Raw genomic sequence first — 18,837 nt, forward strand, 5'->3', positions numbered from 1 at the left:
ACTGGGACGTCTGGATGTTTAGAGTGTGTCTGTCTCCAGGCCCTTCGTCTCCCTCTCACCCTATTCGCACCATCCAGGAGGGGCAGCTTGGCTGGCCACAGCCAGTAGGCCAGCTTTGCTCTGCACTCTGCATTGCAAGGACACACACAGCCAAAATAAAGCACAGACAATGACTCTGGAAAAACAGAGAGCATGAGATAAAGGGAGAAAGTCTGCTCTCCAGGCAGATTGCACAGAATAGAAGGATAAAGGGCTGTCATTATTTTTCAGTGCTGGGGGTTGTGCCCAGGGCTTTGCACATATTATACAAGCTAGGCAAGCACATGCTTTGCCCTTTTGTGTTTTGTTGTTATTGATAGTCTCTTGCTTAGAATAGTCTTGAATTCATGATATAGCTCTGGTCTGTCTTACTTTTGATTCTCTTGTTTTGGCCCCTAAGCTTCGGTTATTAAGCACATTCCTGGATGTAACACTTCATAAGGTAGATGAAGGCCCAAGTCAGCGGGGATGGGGGGTGGGGGGTGGGTAAGTCCATCAAAACTGAGCAGTCTGCCAATGTGTTAAACTATTGTGTGCATTCTTTCCAGATTGGTGTGCCAGAACCAAATCCACTCCCAAAGTTTCGCATCCTAGAATAAACACTTCAGAATTGGTTGCCTTTTATACTCCTGCTCTTCAGAAGTTTGTGATGAAATTCTTAAGCCCTTCATGGTATGTAGTACTACATAAATTCAGACAGTAATTTGACACTAAAGCTCTAGGTTCAGTTATTTGCTTGTTTTACCAAAATATAAGAGATTTACAAAGCTTTAAAGCAATGCAGTTCGCACAGTATTTTTTGACATGGCCTCACCCTGGCTCAGAACTGATGATGTAACAAGGCTATCTCTGTAGTCAGAGAGACCTCCACCTGAGCTTCCCCAGTACTGGGATTAAAGACATGCGCCACGATTCCCAATACACTTCACATAATTTTAATGTTTTCATTATTTTACTGCGTGGGGTCTGGACAGGGGCTTCACATACATGCTGCAGTGAGTATGTGAAGGTCGGGTGGTCACTTTTAGAAAGTGGTTCTCTCTTTCCACAGTGGCTTCCAGGAACTGAACTCTGGTTGTCAGATTTGCTGCAGCAAGCATGGGTTTTTTTTTTTTTTTTTTTTTTGGTTTTGTTTGGTTTGGGTTGTTTTTGGTTTTGTTTGTTTGTTTTAAACTATTGAGCCATCCAATAATTATATATATATATCATATATATAGTTATATAATTACATAGTTAAATAGTTATTTAGTTATTTGGTGTTACATATAGTTATATATATCCAAAAGTATTATATACTTTAAATTTAATTAATTTTATTAAATATGTTACAATCAGTTCATCATTGCTACTTCACAAAAGAATCCATTGATTTTCATCTGCAATACAATAAATGTTGCTCAATAAGACCTTTGTAAACAAGAGCTCTTCAGTTACCCTTCCATGTTTTGGGATGTAGCTGGCTGTGGTGGCACAAGCCTACAATCACCACACCCAGGTGGTGGAGGCAAAGTGCAATGCTGTCCTTACTACATAGGAAGTTTATGCCAGCAGAGGCAATGTGAAACTCTGCTCTAAGGAAAAACCAATATGACCATCTGGATGGTTCATGCAATCACTTTCTAGGCAGAGAGAGACAGGTGCCAGCCTGAGGTAGCATAGTGAATTCCTATTTCAAAAAATATTTTTTTCTAGGCAATAAAGGGGTGCTAAGACCAAAGGACTTGAGAATATCTACAATGCAATAAACTAGTACCTAGCTTCAGCAAATAAATAAACACAACAATTCCACTTCTCTACCACCTATATCCACAGAACAGCCTCACTCACCTACATTATTACTTTTAGTTACTTTTAATTAAAGTAGTCAACATCTGCTTCACGTAGAAGGTAGAGAAGAGAAAAGTGCTTACCAAAGGGCAGACTAGCAAAGCCAACAGGTGCACACTGCATAATCCCTCACAACTATACACATCCCTCTCACATCCTGGAATGGCACAAATATAAATATGATGTAAAATGATCAAGATCACAGCCCTTCTATATCACATGCTAAACATAAGAAGAGCACAGAAATGCAATATTTAGTAATCAAAATCGCAGGATTGATTACTCATATACTAAGTATTAATTAAAGATCTCTGTGTTATGGTTAATATCATCAACTTCATAAGATTTTGAATTGCCATGAACATAAACCTCTAGGCAGCTCTGTGAGGATTATCCAGATCAGATTCACTGACAAGATAATGAAATACTGATTAGACATATACACACAAAACAAAAACAAGAACAAAACCAGAAAATACTTACGGAGGGAAGTGGAAAGATCTCTAAGACTATTAGGTTGGAGGTGTAAGAAGCAGAGATAGCCACATACAGATAAGGCTCAGTGTGCTAGTATAGAACACACATGTGTTGCTGTCCATATGAACAGTCTGTTTTTACATTTTAAAATTCAATTACATTGCTTCTTCAATATTTTTTTTTGGCAGGGTAGGGGACTGGAGAGATGGCTCAGCGGTTAAGAGCACTGACTGCTCTTCCAGAGGTCCTGAGTTCAATTCCCAGCAACCACACAGTGGCTCACAACCATCTGTAATGGGATCTGATGCCCTCTTGTGATATGTCTGAAAACAGCTACAGTGTACTTACATACATAACACAAATAAGTCTTTATGAAAAATATTTTTAATTTTTTTGCTTTTGTATGTTTGAAACAGGGTCTCCTATAGCCCCACTGGTCACAAATGCACTATATCCTGGGATCACAGGTATGTGCCCATATGCCAACATGGGTATCCTGCCCAGGCACCTGGGACCAAGCAACCATGGAGAGAGTTTTCTGAGACCAGGAACAAAGTGAACCTCCTTTGATAGTTCTGGCGGGTATGTGGTCACAGTAACAGAACTAACTGACTCATCTTCCAAGCTGGTGCCAAATACAGTTAACCTGAACATATCAGAGAAAAGAAAATATCCCTTCTGATTGATCTCACAAACATGTTCTCATGTTCTCAAAAGCCTTTAAACAGAAAACAATCCTTAAAACTCAAAATGAAAAACGCTGACACCATTGCATACACTAGCAAGATTTTGCTGAAAGGACCCAGATATAGCTGTCTCTTATGAGACTATGCCGGGGCCTAGCAAACACAGAAGTGGATGCTCACAGTCAGCTATTGGATGGATCACAGGGCTCCCAATGGAGAAGCTAGAGAAAGTACCCAAGGAGTTAAAGGGATCTGCAACCCTATAGGGGGAACAACATGATGAACTAACAAGTACCCCGGAGCTCTTGTCTCTAGCTGCATATGTATCAAAAGATGGCCTAGTCGGCCATCACTGGAAAGAGAGGCCCATTGGACTTGCAAACTTTATATGCCCCAATACAGGGGAATGCCAGGGCCAAAAGAATGGGAATGGGTGGGTAGGGAAGGGGGAGGGGGGTATGGGGGACTTTTGGAATACCATTGGAAATGTAATTGAGGAAAATACGTAATAAAAATATTAAAAAGTAAAAAAAAAAAAGGAAAGATGAAACAGAATGAAACACACACACACACACACACACACACACACACACACACACAAAAAAAAAAAAAAAACTCAAAATGAACGCTACAAGAACTCCTGAATTAACTAAGGTAGTCATTCATGCAGCACAACTCTGACACCTAGTGGTGAAAGTTGGATATACACACTGATGGAACCTGCACTGGGGTCATGTTTCTAGGGCAAGTCTGACAGACACTCACAGCCTCAATCCCTGTGATCTTATCCTTAAAGCCAACCCAGTGACTTAGTGTGAATGTTCAGGCAATTTGACTGGTGAAATTCATCTTTCAGTAAGACTCACTGACTTTCAAAGTAACATCAACCCAAGATTAATCCCAATAGTATATCAAGTAATATCAAGAGTTTCCTTGTTTTTATTTACAATTTTGAGACAGGTTTAATGAACCTCAGGCTAGCCTCAAACTCTATGGAGTGAAGGATAACCTTGAACTTGTCACCCTTCTATCTCTTGCTTCTATATGCTGGAATATGCATGTGAATGACACCACACCTGGCTTACTATCAGGTTTTTTTAAATACCTCAAATGCCCCCCAGTAGGAGTGCTTAGTAAACTATGGAACTTTCCTATAAAGTGCAGTGAGGCGGCTGGAAAACTGTAAGCTCCACCCCAAGGAGAGCAGAGCATCTCACACACAGTGGCTAAATGAATACATTCCAAGAGGAAGGAAGGACAAAGGAGAAGGGGTGGGGACTGTTTCCGTGTTCTCTTTAAGATAAACATTGCTAAACGGAAAAGATACAAAATCCTAGTCCAGTGTGCTGTCTAAAGGTTAGCAGAGCATAATTCTTTGATCTGCACGTGATCTCTGGAAAGTCATGTAAAATCTGATAGCCGTGTCTGCCTGAAGGAGGGAACTTGGGAAGCCAGGCAGAGGAATGTAGCTCTAGCATAATAAACAACATTCGCATTAAGAATGTCGTCCTGACGTTTCTGACTGTGAGGTAAGGAAGGTCGTAAAACCATTTGGGGTGGGAAGCAGAACTTGATGAACCATATCTGTAGTCTTAGCATGTAAAAAGTAAAGGCAAGAGGATTCTGAATTCAAGACTACCAGGGCTTCTTGAGACTGTCTCAACAAAACTGAAGACAGGGAAGGAGACATTCTGGCAGAAGAGGAGGTGTTTTAGTTTTCTTTTTATTACTGTGGGAAAAAACCACTGGCCGAAGTATAGCCAGTGTAGACTTTTGGTCATTTTGTGGGTCCTCTTTTTTCCCCACCCTTCCAATCCCCTTACACTAGATAGGAGGGAAGAAAGGATAGAAGGGAAAGGGGCAGCGTTATCTTTAGACTACTTCCTGCTGATTAAGGGCATCAAGTTCCTTGAGACAAGCTGGATCTTTGCTGTCAACATATTTAATCTCTTTTTATTTCTTCTTTGCATATAACTACGTAATAAACAGCAATTGACCAACAACACACACAGCCTCTCAAGGCCCTGGCAATTATGTATGTTCCCTCTGAAAAGTTCCAGAATTCCAAATATCACACACCTGCCGAAACTATCTGCAGCTAGAGCATGAGGCAAATCATAGTCAGCTGCCGTGGACAGCCTGAACCCTTATCCCACACCTGGATATGTTTTGTTTAAAACAAAAGCATATTCCCATAATATTTTTTAAAGAAACCAAAATTCTCACTACACTAAAGAAATATAGGTGGAAAGGGTTTATTTGACTTATATATCCTGGGTCACAGTCCACTGAGGGACGCCAAAGCAGTGACTCCTTCAGAACAGGATCTGGAAGCGAGAACTGAGCCCATGGAGGGACGCTGCTTACTCACAGATTCATCATGGCTTGCTCAGCCTACTTTATGTCACCCAAGACTGTCCCCAGGTGGCACTGCCCTAGTGACCCTTCCATGTCAACCATTAATCAAGAAACTACAGACTTGCCTACAGGCAACTCCAATGGGAACATTTTCTCAATTGTGGTTCCTCTTTCTGGAGGAATTGTAGCTTACAAAAAACCAACCAGGACAGGAAGCAAATATATAAAAATAAAAAATCAAGATGACTAATTGTAGCCGGGCGGTGGTGGCGCACGCCTTTAATCCCAGCACTTGGGAGGCAGAGGCAGGCGGATTTCTGAGTTCGAGGCCAGCCTGGTCTACAGAGTGAGTTCCAGGACAGCCAGGGCTATACAGAGAAACCCTGTCTCGAAAAACCAAAAAAAAAAAAAAAAAAGATGACTAATTGTACTGGCTAGTTTTGTGTCAACTTGATACAGGCTGGAGTTATCACAGAGAAAGGAGCTTCAGTTGGGGAAATGCCTCCACGAGATCCAGCTGTAAGGCATTTTCTCAATTGGTGATCAAGTGGGGAGATCCCCTTGTGGGTGGTGCCATCTCTGGGCTGGTAGTCTTGGTTCTATAAGAGAGCAGGCTGAGCAAGCCAGGGGAAGCAAGCCTGTAAAGAACATCCTTCCATGGCCTCTGCATCAGCTCCTGCTTTCAGACCTGCTTGAGTTCTAGTCCTGACTTCCTTGGTGATGAACAGCAGTGTGGAAGTGTAAGCTGAATAAACCCTTTCCTCCCCAACTTGCTTCTTGGTCATGATGTTTGTGCAGGAATAGAAATCCTGACTATGCACTAATGATTGTTCATCTTAAATTATTGAGTTAATTTATATCTCAGTCTTGAATTCAACCAAACCTATGAACTAGTATGGAGGTTTAAAACATATTTTCAGACATTTAAGGGCTCTGTATATTAAGTGGTGCTGTGTAATAATTTCTCCTAACACCTAGCATTTTATTTTGTATTTTTTGCAAGTTTGTTTTGTTTTAGCCATAGAATCTTTTAAAAATCATATTGTTTTGTAATGCATGCATATATCCAGGCTATTCCTGGATATCATCTTGACTATATCTGTAATGAACTACAATCCAGAATTGGAGGGCTCATCTTGATCCAGATCCAAGTTTCTGACCTGGATCTTGGCATGGAGATCTTGAGGCATAGTGGCCATGAAAAGCTTAGTCCCAGGCAAGGTAGTCCACACCTTTAATCTCAGGAGACCGAGGCAAGATCTCAGACTTCAAGGTCATCCTGGGACAAAGCAGGTCCCAGAAGCAGGTGTGGTGGTACACACCTTTAACCTGGGCCATACCGTCTGCTGTAGATCTGCATAAGGACATTGGAAGAAGGAAGATTCATTCTTCTTTGCCTGCTTGCATTTTCTTGCCTGCACATCTGTTGGAATCTACTTCTACACAAGACCAGGTGTAACAGCTCTCTTGAAGGAACTGAGCAACTACTGGATTCTTGGACTTCCCATCCACAGCTGCCCATTGTTGGGTTAGTTGGACTACAGACTGTAAGTCATCACAATAAATTGCCTCAATATAGAGAGACATTCCATAAGTTCTGTGACTCCCATGACTAATACAATGGTTTGCTTGTCTGTTTTTATCAAATCCACCCCTCATTTCTTCCCCTCCAATTTCTCCCCGTCATATAGCTGAAGCATCTTATGCTGTAACCCTAACTGGCTTTGGAATTCATCACCCTCATTCCATGATTCTTTGCAGTTGGAGATACAGTTCGATTCCTAGAATGCTTATCTAATATGTACAAGGCCCTGCTATGTGACTGCATGCCTATAATCCCAGCACTCCAGAGGTAGAAGCAAGAGTATCAGGAGTTCAGGGCCATTCCCTACTACAGAGTAAAGGTGGGGGCCATTTAAAAAAGGGGGCTCTAACCATCCTATCTCATAGTTTCACATCAGTAGGAAGTATCAATTTAGGCTGGCAAGATGGCTCAGCGGGTAAGAGCACTGACTGCTCTTCTAAAGGTCCTGAGTCCAGATCCCAGCAACCACGTGGTAGCTCACAACCACCCATAATGAGATCCGACACCCTCTTCTGATGTGTCAGAAGTCAGCTACAATGTACTTATGTATAATAAAAAATTAATCTTTGGGCCGGAGCAAGTGGGGACTGAGCGAGCAGGGCTGACCAGAGTGAGCAGAGGTCCTAAAAATTCAGTCCCCAACAAACGCATGAAGCCTCACAACCATCTGTACAGCTACAGTGTATTCACATCCATAAAATAAATACATACATCTTCTTTTTAAAGGAGTATCAATTTAAGATTTAATGAAAGTATATGTAGAATATTTACATATATAGTAGCATATGTCAGCTAAAGTCCTAGAAGATTTGAACATGTCTTAAGAAAGGAATCTTGGGCCGGGCTTGGTGGCGCACACCTTTAATCCCAGCAGAGGCAGAGGCAGGTGGATTTCTGAGTTCGAGGCCAGCCTGGTCTACAAAGTGAGTTCCAGGGCTATACAGAGAAACCCTGTCTCAAAAAAACAAAAAAAAAAAAAAAAAAAAGAAAGAAAGAAAGGAATCTTGGGTAGAAAAAGTGGCAAAAGAGCAGGCTGATGGTTTTCTTGTAGTTTATGGAACTATTTGATCTTATGAGTTACTATGTATATTGGTGATTTAGTCATTTAAAAAGACTTATTTATTCTTATTCCATATGCTCGAGTCTCCTGCTGGCATGTGTGTGTCTGTGTTCCACTTAAGGACAGTGACTGAGAAAGGCAGAGCAAGGCATCATCCCCTGACACTGGAGTTACAGGTGGTTCTTAGATGCCTGCCGTGTGGGTGCTGGGAACTGAGCCTGGGTCCTCTGCAAGATCAGTAAGTGTTCTTCTGAGACATCTTTCCAACCACTATGATTTAGATTTTCAAAATAATTTTATTTTATTCGTTAAATACAATTTTAGATTCAATTCAATTTTACATTCAACATCAATTAAGTAGAACTAATGTTTTCTGATAATTTTGTTCCATTGTAGAGATTATTGACTTTTCCACCTCCCTCTCTCCCTCCCTCCCTACCTCCCTTTTTTCCTACCTTGCTTTCCTGTTTTCTATCTTTCTTTATTTCTTTCTTTCAACAGAGCCTCATATTGCCCAGGATGGCTTCAAACTATATAGTCTAAAAAGGCATTTAATTAAATGTAATGAAATATGATATCTTATGGAAAATTAACTTTTTTCCTTTTTTTAAAAAATAGGGTCTCACTATGCAGTCATGGTTAGTCTAGTACTTGCTATGCAGACCAGGCTGGTATAACACTTACTAAGATCTGCCTCTCTCTCTCTCAATCTCTGTCTCCCAGGTGCTAAGATTAAAGGTCAGTGCCATCATGCTGAAGCTGGGAAATTATCTTAAGCTACATTATATTATTTGAAGTAAATTCCAAATGTGACATGAAGTAAATCCCAAATTTAACATGATCAACTGTTTCTGGTTTGGAGTTCAGGAGGGACAATGAAGCAGGTTATTCCTTGGGGTAAGAGGCTTTTCTAAGAGTTATTAATTCTGTCATGGTTCAAACAAAATAAAGGAACTTTTAATTCTATTCCTGACTTTTAATTCTATTTGGTGAAGAAGGAGACGTGGATATCCCTCTCACAGCACTTTCCTACTGGACCATGGTAGCATCATCAGGAGGCAGTTTCGGGTAGAAGTTTTTGAGAATACTGCAATATGTCTTTTGGCAGTGTCTTGGGAAAAAAATGGTTAGTCTCTGGGAAACAAGACTGACTAGGCAGTTAAAAAGATAAGGCTTAAAAGTTGAGCCATTTAAGTTAGAGTCCAAGTCCATATATAGGTTCAGTAGAGGAAGTCAGCCAACAGCTACATGGCAAGCAAGCAGCCATGTGGCAGAAAGCAGGGGGACCTCAGAGAATGAGTGAGAAGGCCCAGAGAGAGGGTTAGGGAAAGCATGCAGAATTCACAAGAGAAGGATCATTCCTTAATGGCCTCCAAACCTACTAATATCTGTGTGGCTACCTAACAATTTTCCCTTAGGAATTGGTACCCTAAAATTATTTTGCAAATGGATGGCAAATCATGCTAGCTGCTTCTACCTGAAACCTGGCACAGAACGGTTTCAGATGGTCAATCCAACCAAGGGAGATGGAGTTGGAACATTAGAGGATCATCGGAGCCTAGACCAACTGTAAATGGGATCAGATAAAATTAAGACAGCAGTTGAGCACACAATGTCCTGAGATTAACAGCATGACTACTAAGGTTATAATAGGCACAGTCCATTTTTACTATGAAGGTCTAAAGATCTAATTTCAAACATGTTGAAATGTGTTTGGCATAGTCCCAGTCTTATGTTGACCTTTTAAAGCAAAGGAGGATTATCAGGAATATACAAATAGTATTTTGTTTACAGTAGAAAAAGCATGGGAGTCTAACCTGATCACAGATGGGGAGACTAATTACTCTACTTGATACGCCAATACTCAGGGCTTATGTAATGGAGAAGCCTTCATGGCCTAGGTCAACTGTACTTTTAAAATCTAGTTTAGTTTTGTTGCTGTTTGTCTTATATCATCAATGTTTTAATCTTAGGTTGTACTTCCCTTCTGAGCGTTTACAACCATGTGGGCAAATGGAAGTGCTTCATGAAGTGGTAGCAACCATCACACACACACTGTCTTTAAAAGTGATTATTCTGAGGGGTAGAGAGACAGCTGAGAGGTTAAGAGGACTTGAGTTCAGTTCCAAGCACCCAAATCAGGTGACTCACAATTACATGCAACAACAACTCCAAGGGATTTGATAGTCTTTTCTGTCCTTTGGGGACAACTATACCCATGTTGTTCTCTCTCTCTCTCTCTCTCTCTCTCTCTCTCTCTCTCACACACACACACACACACACACACACACACACACACTTGTAAAATTTTGTATTAAATCTTTAAAAATGTTTAACAATATGAACATAGTTGGCTCAGAGGATTTGCTCTTGTTACTGATACACAAGCCAAGCTTTAAACTCTTTCCTAAGTGAAGGCTCAGTGAGGAAAAAATAACATCTAATAGTTCTTCCCTCGAGTGTTGATCTGTGTGGTGAGGCATTCAGTGTGTCTGTTTCTTTTCAGCTGCTTGGCTGCCAAAGCTGGGAGCAGGGTCAGTCCAACGTCTCTATAAGTACGATGACCAATGTGTAATACATCTGCTTCAGGGAGCTTTGAATGTCACATCTCCTTTTTCTTCATCTTGTAGTTGACACCTTTCACCTGTTTGTGAATGGAAAATCTTTGTTTTCCTCAACTTTTTCCAGGCCTAACAACAAAATGCACAGACTGGGGACTGCCCAGCTCTTCCAGAAATATGCTTCGGGGAGCCAGCTGTCAGAGCTGAGAACAGAACGACTCTGTCTTTGTAGGTTTTTTTATTTGGCCTGGTGCAGTGACAGGTGTGAGCACTGTGACCTCCACATAGCCTGAAGCTGGCTGAACCAGACCTTGACTTTGCTGCCACTAAGGAGATTACCTAGGGTGGAGCCTGTCTCCCTAGATCACTCTATTGTTCAGCCACTGTCCTTGCTGCCTGCTGGGAAACTGCCTAGCTATTCCGGACACTACACCCTATCCTGCATGTGGTCACCTGCAGCTGGGCTCCAAGGATGAATTGGCGGGAATGGGCCTCCCCCCTCCTTTATAAAGCACATCTGCCATTAAACATTTGAACTTTGAACAGACTAGTATGTCTTGGTTCCATTATTTCTCAACCCACCTAGGTTCCCTCTTTTCTTTCTGCTCCAGTTTGCCTCCCAGGCTTGAACCCAGACATGAGAGCCGCAGGCCAGCCCCAACAGAGCACCAGCCTTCTTCCCTCTTTTATAATACATCTAAGGTTGTTCCTGCTGCCTTGGAGGAGGATGCAAGGGGGGGCCTGACTGCAATATCTGTCACCTCATTGATCACCCGGGTTTATTTAGATGTTCTAACTCGATAAGCAGTGACTCGTTCCTCCCTCACACGCTCTTGGCCAAAGAGGATGAAGAGCCCACATAGATGAAGGTCTCAGTCAGTCGTACACAAGTAGCTGTGTATCCCCAGTAGAATCTCCAAACGAGCTCTCATCTCCTTGGATGTAACAGAATCTTCCGTATATTTAGTGTGATTGTTTGAATAAGCAAAGTCCACTCGTGGGCGCATACATTGAAAGATCTGTAGCTTGTGGAGGTTGCGGAACCTTTAAGAGATGGAGGCTTGTTCAAGGAAGTATATCGTGGGGGGAGGAGCACACACTCTGAGAGTGCATAACCTCGCCCCACTTCTGCTTCATGCTCTGCTCTGTTGTTTGCCATTGAAGAAAGGATCTCAGCTTCAATCTCCTAGTCCACAGTGTGCTGCCTTGCCACCATGAGCTCTTCCTGTGGAATCACAGGCCAAAAACCCACTCTTTTCATCAGTTGTTCTTGGTCATGATATTTTATCACAGTAAGAACAAACTAGCAAATACATTTGGACATTGTCTTAATTACTGTTCTATTGCTGTGAGGAGACACCACAATCAAAGCAACACTTACAAGAAAGTATTTAACTGGGGAACAGCTTACAATTTCAGAGTATTAGTCTATGGCCATTGTAGTGTAGCTGGGAACATGGTGAGGTGGCAGACAGTCAGGCACAGTGCTTGAGCAGTACTGACAGCTCCCTCCCCCTCTCCCTCTCTCTCTCTCTCAGATTTATTTATTATATGTGTATAAGTACACTGTTGCTATCTTCAGACACACCAGAAGAGAGCATCAGATCCCATTACAGATGGTTGTCAGCCACCATGTGGTTGCTGGGAATTGAATTCAAGAACTCTGAAAGAACAACCAGTGCTCTTAACAGCAGAGCCATCTCTTTAGTCTAAGAGCTCACTTCTGATCTGCAGAAACAGAGAAGAAGGGAGAGGAGAGGAGAGGAGAGGAGAGGAGAGGAGAGGAGAGGAGAGGAGAGGAGAGGGGAGGGGAGGGGAGGGGAGGGGAGGGGAGGGGAGGGGAGGGGAGGGGAGGGGAGGGGAGGAGAGGGGAGGAGAGGAGAAGAGAGGAGAGGAGAGGAGAGGAGAGGAGAGGAGAGGAGAGGAGAGGAGAGGAGAGGAGAGGAGAGGAGAGGAGAGGAGAGGAGAGGAGAGGAGAGGAGAGGAGGCAAGGTGATAGGAGAGGGGAGAGAGAGGGGGGGAGAGATAGGGGAGGGGGGAGAGAGACAGACTGACTGACTGTCTATCTGGTATGAGCTTTTGAAACCTCAAAGCCTACCCACAGGGACACATTTCCTCTAATAAAGTCACACCTACTCCAAGACCATACTACCTAATCCTTTCGCCAAATGAGATCCAAGTATTCAAACATAGGAACCGATGGGGACCATTTTCATTCACATCACCACAGTCGTATAGAATATTTTCTTCAAATAAAATCTATATAGAGAGACAGAGTATTTGGGGGGAGAGAAAGAGAAAGACAGATACACAAAAGAGGAGAGTGGGAAGAGAGTAGGAGGGAGCATATTTCAGAGACTCCAAATGCTTGAGTGTAGGTCAATGCATTCCCAGACAAGGTTGACCAGGTCTCCCTGACAGCCTGTTTTCATCAAGCCTCAGTAAGTCAGAACTCAAGCAAAAACCACTAACCAGAATAAAAAAACATATATAATATCTAAATGCTGCACTGGAACAATAGAAAACAGTTGTGTGAGCCATCAAATTATAGAGGCTAAGCTACTGGGGCTGGAGTTTGGAACTCTCAGGCCCTATTTAATGATCAATTCACTCTGCCTATTGTTTCTTAAAAATTCAAATGAAGACCTTGAGTGCTTCTATCCTTCCCTCCTTTCCCTTCCTTCCTAGCTTTCAGTATAGTGGGGATTTGGAGGGAATGTAGACTAGGGTACCTGAGTAGGCCAGCTTCTGGGAGGGAGCCTGGAAAAGAAGGGCCAGCCAGGGGAAGTTGATCTGTGGGGCTAGCTGTCCCTGAATGAGAAGAATGCTGAGAGATGACATAAGGAGATTAGGGGTCACTGGGGTGAGAAAACAAGGCAATCAGCTGAAATAATGAGTATTTCAATGGAAGCTGATAAGAAGCAAATGGCTCCCTGCTGGTGAAGACACTCCCATGTACAGAGGGAGAAGCCTGGATATTCTGAATGGGTGGTCAATTCAGAGGCACTGTGTTGGGGTTTCCTTCCACACGGCTGTCCTCAGGCTGTTCTTCTCAGGGAGACAGTTGGTATTTAGGGCAATGGCTACAAATATCTTACAGTACAAGAGGGCTAACTCCCTCCCCTTTGCTCTTAAAGACCACAGAACAGAATACAAAATTGAAAGAGACTTTAAATGAAAAAACTTTTAAGAAGAAAAAAAATCCAAAATGATTCCAATTTGTTCAATGCGTATATAATCATGTGTAGTACTTTTATGTGAGTTCAATATGTAATCATGTCTCAGTATTTCTCTCAGGCTATGGCAAATGTCATCTAAAATAGCCTGATTAATGCAGGGGGAAAAAACACTCAGTGGAAGTTGAAAGCAATATTCTGGCTGGAAGCAAAATTGCACAGCTGGCACCATTTGGGGGAAAAAAGGGAAAATATTTTTAAAGCCCAGTGATATTTTTAGACAGCTTTAAAAATCTAGTTTCTTTCTTTCTTTTTTTTTTTTTTAAATGTTAACTGGAAGCTTTCTTCCACAGGTTGAATAATTTCAATTTTCTAAGGTGAGTCTTACTTTAACTTTAAATAAAATAAAATGCTAACATTCTGCAGTGTATGCAAATAAGAAGAAACAGCAGTGGGGGAAGAAAAGCCAATGAATCAAATATGTTATTTTACAATTATAATCTGGGGATGGAGAGATGGCTCAGCAGTTAAAAAGACTGGCTGCTGTTGCAGAGGACTTGAGTTCAGGCTCTATTCTAAACATCCACAAGGCTCTCTGCCACCATGCTCTCTGCCATGATGATAATGGACCAAGCCTCTGAAACTGTAAGCAACTGTCTAGTTAAATGCTTTGCTCTATAAGACTTGCTGTGGTCACTGGCTTCTGTTCACAGCAATAGAACAGTGACTAATACAATGGCAAAAACCAGGGATGGTGGCTCATCCCTACAATCCCAGCCAGGAGAATCAGGAATTCAAGGTCATCTTCAACTACACTGAGTTTGAGGTTAGCCTGGAAGAGATAGAGGAAGGAAGGAAAGAAGGAGGGAGGCAGGAAGGGAGGCAGACAGGCAGCAACTGGGATATAGAAAAAGCTCAGTTGGTAAAGTATTTGCTATACAAGCTTAAGGACCTGAACTGGATCCTGAAAACTCATGTGAAAAGCTGGGTATGAACTAAATAGAGACACATTGAAACTAGCAGAAGCTATGAAACAAATGGATTTAACAGATACCATTTGCAAAACACATGAAACTCAAGAAGAAGGAAGACCAAAGTGTGGATACTTCGCTCCTTCTTAGAATGGAGAACAAAATACCCATGGAAGGAGTTACACAGACAAAGTTCGGAGCTGAGACAGAAAGAAGGACCATCCAGAGACTGCCCCAGTCGGGGATCCATTCCAGAAACAACCACCAAACCCAGACACTATTGCATATGCCAGCAAGATTTTGCTGACAGGACCCTGATATAGCTGTATCTTGTGAGGCTATGCTAGTGCCTGGTAAATACAGAAGTGGATGCTCACAGTCATTTATTGGATGGAACACAGGGTACCCAGTGAAGGAGATAGAGAAAGTACCCAAGGAGCTAAAGGGGTCTGCAACCCTATAGGAGGAACAACAATATGAACTAACCAGTACCCTCCAGAGCTTGTGTCTCTAGTTGCATATGTAGCAGAGGATGGCCTAGTTGGCCATCAATGGGAGGAGAGGCCCTTGGTCTTGCAAAGATTCTATGCCCCAGAACAGGAGAATGCCAGGGCCAGGAAGCAGGAGTGGCTGGGTTGGGGAGCAGGGCGGGTGGAGGGTATAGGGAACTTTCGGGATAACATTTAAAATGTAAATGAAGAAAATATCTAATTTTTTAAAAAAAGAAAGAAATGGGGAAAACTGCACAGATAGTGTATACCACTTTGCCTGGAGCTAGGCCCACAGCTGGTACCAAGAGTCAGTAATAGCACATGGAATAATAAATAACAAACACCAGCAAAAAAAAAAAAAAGAAGAAGAAGAAGAAGAAAAGAAAGAAAGAAAAAAGCTGGGTATGGTGATGTGAACTTGTAAACCCAGTGCTTGAAAGAGAAGCCAATGGATCCTTAGAACTAGCTTACCAGTCAACCAAAGAGAAAGCCTATCACCCCCCTGTTACAACACTTAAGATTGTTCTCCTTTGCACAGAGAGAGAGAGAGAGAGAGAGAGAGAGAGAGAGAGAGAGAGAGAGAGAGAGAGAGAGAGAGAGAGGGAGAGAGAGAGAGTTCTGGCTGGTTTTCTGCATCAACTTGACACAGCTAGAGTCATCAGAGACTAAAGAACCTCAGTTGAGAAAAATTTTCCATGAGATTCAGCTGTATTTCTCATTACATTTTTCTCATTACATTGAGGCAATTTTTCAATTAGTGATCAATTGGTGATGGTCCAGTCCATGGTGGGTGGTGCCATCCCTGGGTTATATAAGAAACTGGTTGAGCAAGCCATGAGAAGCAAGCCAGTAACCATGGTCTGTCTGTCTGTCTGTCTCTCTCTCTCTCTCTGTCTCTGTCTCTCTCTCTCTCTCTCTCTCTCTCTTACTTAAGCAGTCTTTAATAAAAGTCGTGTATAAAAATGCCTCTACTCCTGTATCTTCTACATCTTGTTTCTTCCTTGTATTTGCCCTTCTCCTTCCTCCTTGTCAGCACTTGGCTTTACTCGCCAGGATCTTCTTGTGGTCCTTGCCCAGCTTTAGCCTGGTGATAACCACCTTGCTGGGGTGGATGTCTGCATAAACAGTTGTGCCATTAGCCTTTTCTCACTGAACTTGCTTGATGTAGATGATGTATTTCTTCCTGAACACTTGGGCCACTTTGCCAATCTGCTGGCCTTTGTAGTGTTCTCGAACAACCTGAACTTCATCATCCTTTCAAATGTGCATAGACCAAACATTCTATTTGTCTCAGCTCTTTGGAAAGAGGGGACAATATGATCTTGTGCTGAATGTGAGAAGGTGCATTGAAATGCTATTTGTGATTCTTGCTTCTGTCAGAAGCCATGAAGGGATTAAATTTCATTTTGGTGGCTGAAATCCCTCCATGGTCTCGGCATCAGGTCCTGCCTCCACATTCCAGCCTTGTTTAAGTTACTGTCCAGACTTCCTCTAGTGATGGACTGTAACACCCCCAGCCTGCAGCAGGCTGATCCAGACCTTGACCTTGCTGCCACTAAGGAGATTACCTAGGGTGGAGCCTTCCTGCCTAGATGACTCTATTATTGTTCAGCCACTGCCGCTGTTCTCCTTCAAGACACTGCTACCTGATGAGAGGCCGCTGAGCTATTCTGGAGACTACACCCTATCCTGCACGTTGTCACCTGCAGCTGGTTCCAGGCTCCAAGAATGGATTAGCGGGGGATGCCCCCACCCCTTTATAAGCACAATTTTCTATTAAACATTCGAGCTTTGATCAGGAACCTTGACTTAGCTCCATTTTTCTCTCAACTGCCTAGCTCCCCTCTCTTTTCAGCCCTGGCTTTCCTCCCAGGTGAAACCTGGTCCATGTGAGCCACGGGCTCTCAACAATGGACTATGTTCTGGTAGTGTAAATCAAATAAATCCTTTCCTTCCCAACTTCCTTTTTGGTTATGTTTTATCATAGCAATAGAAATTGTAAAACAAGTCAGTTTAAATGCTTATCTCACCCTATTGTTTAATGTGCTGGGAACTAAATAAATGCAAAGATGGAGGGCATTCCTGAGAAGGAGTTTTGCTTAATTTGAAGTAGGCAGATCTACATCTAATCTGGACCTTTGAGGTAGGAAGGCATGAAAGAAAATAAAACTTAAGACCTGTATGTCAAATAGCCCAAAGAGTTGTTTGTGAGCTTTGAAACCTGGGGCTAAGAACATAGCAGACCAGGCCAGGACATGCCCAGGCAGGCCTATCTTTACATGTCCTGACTGGCCTAGTGCCTCCCTATCTCCCACCCTTCTGACAGTCTGTTGATGTTTAAATGGACCAATCATGTGAAATCGCGCCAATTCCTCCCCAAGCCCCACCCCTTTTCTATAAAAGCCCCTAGCTTCCAAGCCTCGGGGTCAAATCTACTGTCTCCTGCATGAGATACGTTTCGACCCGGAGCTCCGCCATTATGGCTCCACCATGTGGTCGACACCTCTGTCTCCTGCGGGAGATATGTGTTGGTCTGGAGCTCCGTCATTAAACTACCTCATGCTTTTACATCAAGATGGTCATCTGTTCGTGATTCTTGGGTGCACGACGAACAGAAATTGAGTGAAGGTTTCCCCACTAGGTTCTTTCAGGCACACCTTTAATCTAGGCCACACTTTCTGCTGGAAGCCTTCATTAAGACATTGAAAAAAGAAAGCTTTTGCTTTTTGCCTGCTTGCTCTCACCTTGCTAGCAAATCTATTCCTTCACTGCCGTTAGAGCCTACTTCTTCAGGATTCCAGCCTATACTGAAGACCAGCTAAGACATTCAACCTAATGGACTGAACAACTACTGGATTCTTGCACTTTCTGTTCACTGGCAGCCATTATTGGATTAGCTTGGTTGAAGCCTGTAAATCATTCTAACAAATCACCTTTCTATATAAGAGAGCAATTCATTCTGTAAGTTCTGTTACTATTGAAAATTCTAATACAAAAATAAAAACCAAACATCAAATATTAAGGACTTCTTAGGATTTTAATGTTGTGAAGAGACACCATGACCAAGACAACTCTCATAAAGGCAAACATTTAACTGGGGATGGCTTACAGAGATTCCATCCATTATCATCATGGTGGAAAGTATGGCATCCTGCAGACAGACTTGATGCTGAAGGAGCTAAGAGTTCTACATCTTCATCTGAAGGCAGCCAGGAGAATGGATTTCCATACTGGGTTGAGTTTAAGCATAGGAGACCTCAAAGCCCACTCCCACAACGACACATTTCCTCCAACAAGGCCACACATACTTGAACAAGACCACACCTTGTTCTAATAGTGCCATTCCCTGTGGGCCAAGCATTCAAACACATGAGTCTTTAAGGGCCAAACCTATTCAAACCACCCCAAGGACCTTAAGATATCAAAACCAAAGGATAAATAAAAAGTGAATGCTTGTCCAACATGTGATGAAACTTATTGATTATAACATTGATGGTAGGAGAATATTATACATATGTACCTAGAAAGACAATGATATACAAGAAAGAAATGGTAGGACTCTAATGCTCTAGGTGACAGGCATGGAGCAAAGTGGGATATATGTCA

General features: G+C 42.4%; 1 pseudogene; it reads right to left on the reverse strand.

Annotated features, from left to right (window-relative positions):
- Window positions 1-16,171: 16,171 nt before the first annotated feature.
- On the reverse strand, window positions 16,172-16,636 carry LOC110302380 (large ribosomal subunit protein uL24 pseudogene; annotated as a pseudogene).
- Between the last annotated feature and the right edge of the window lie 2,201 nt (window positions 16,637-18,837).

This window comes from Mus caroli, unplaced genomic scaffold (genome assembly GCF_978045245.1).
Source record: "Mus caroli unplaced genomic scaffold, Mus_caroli_1 scaffold_11, whole genome shotgun sequence".
Lineage (NCBI taxonomy): Eukaryota > Metazoa > Chordata > Mammalia > Rodentia > Muridae > Mus > Mus caroli.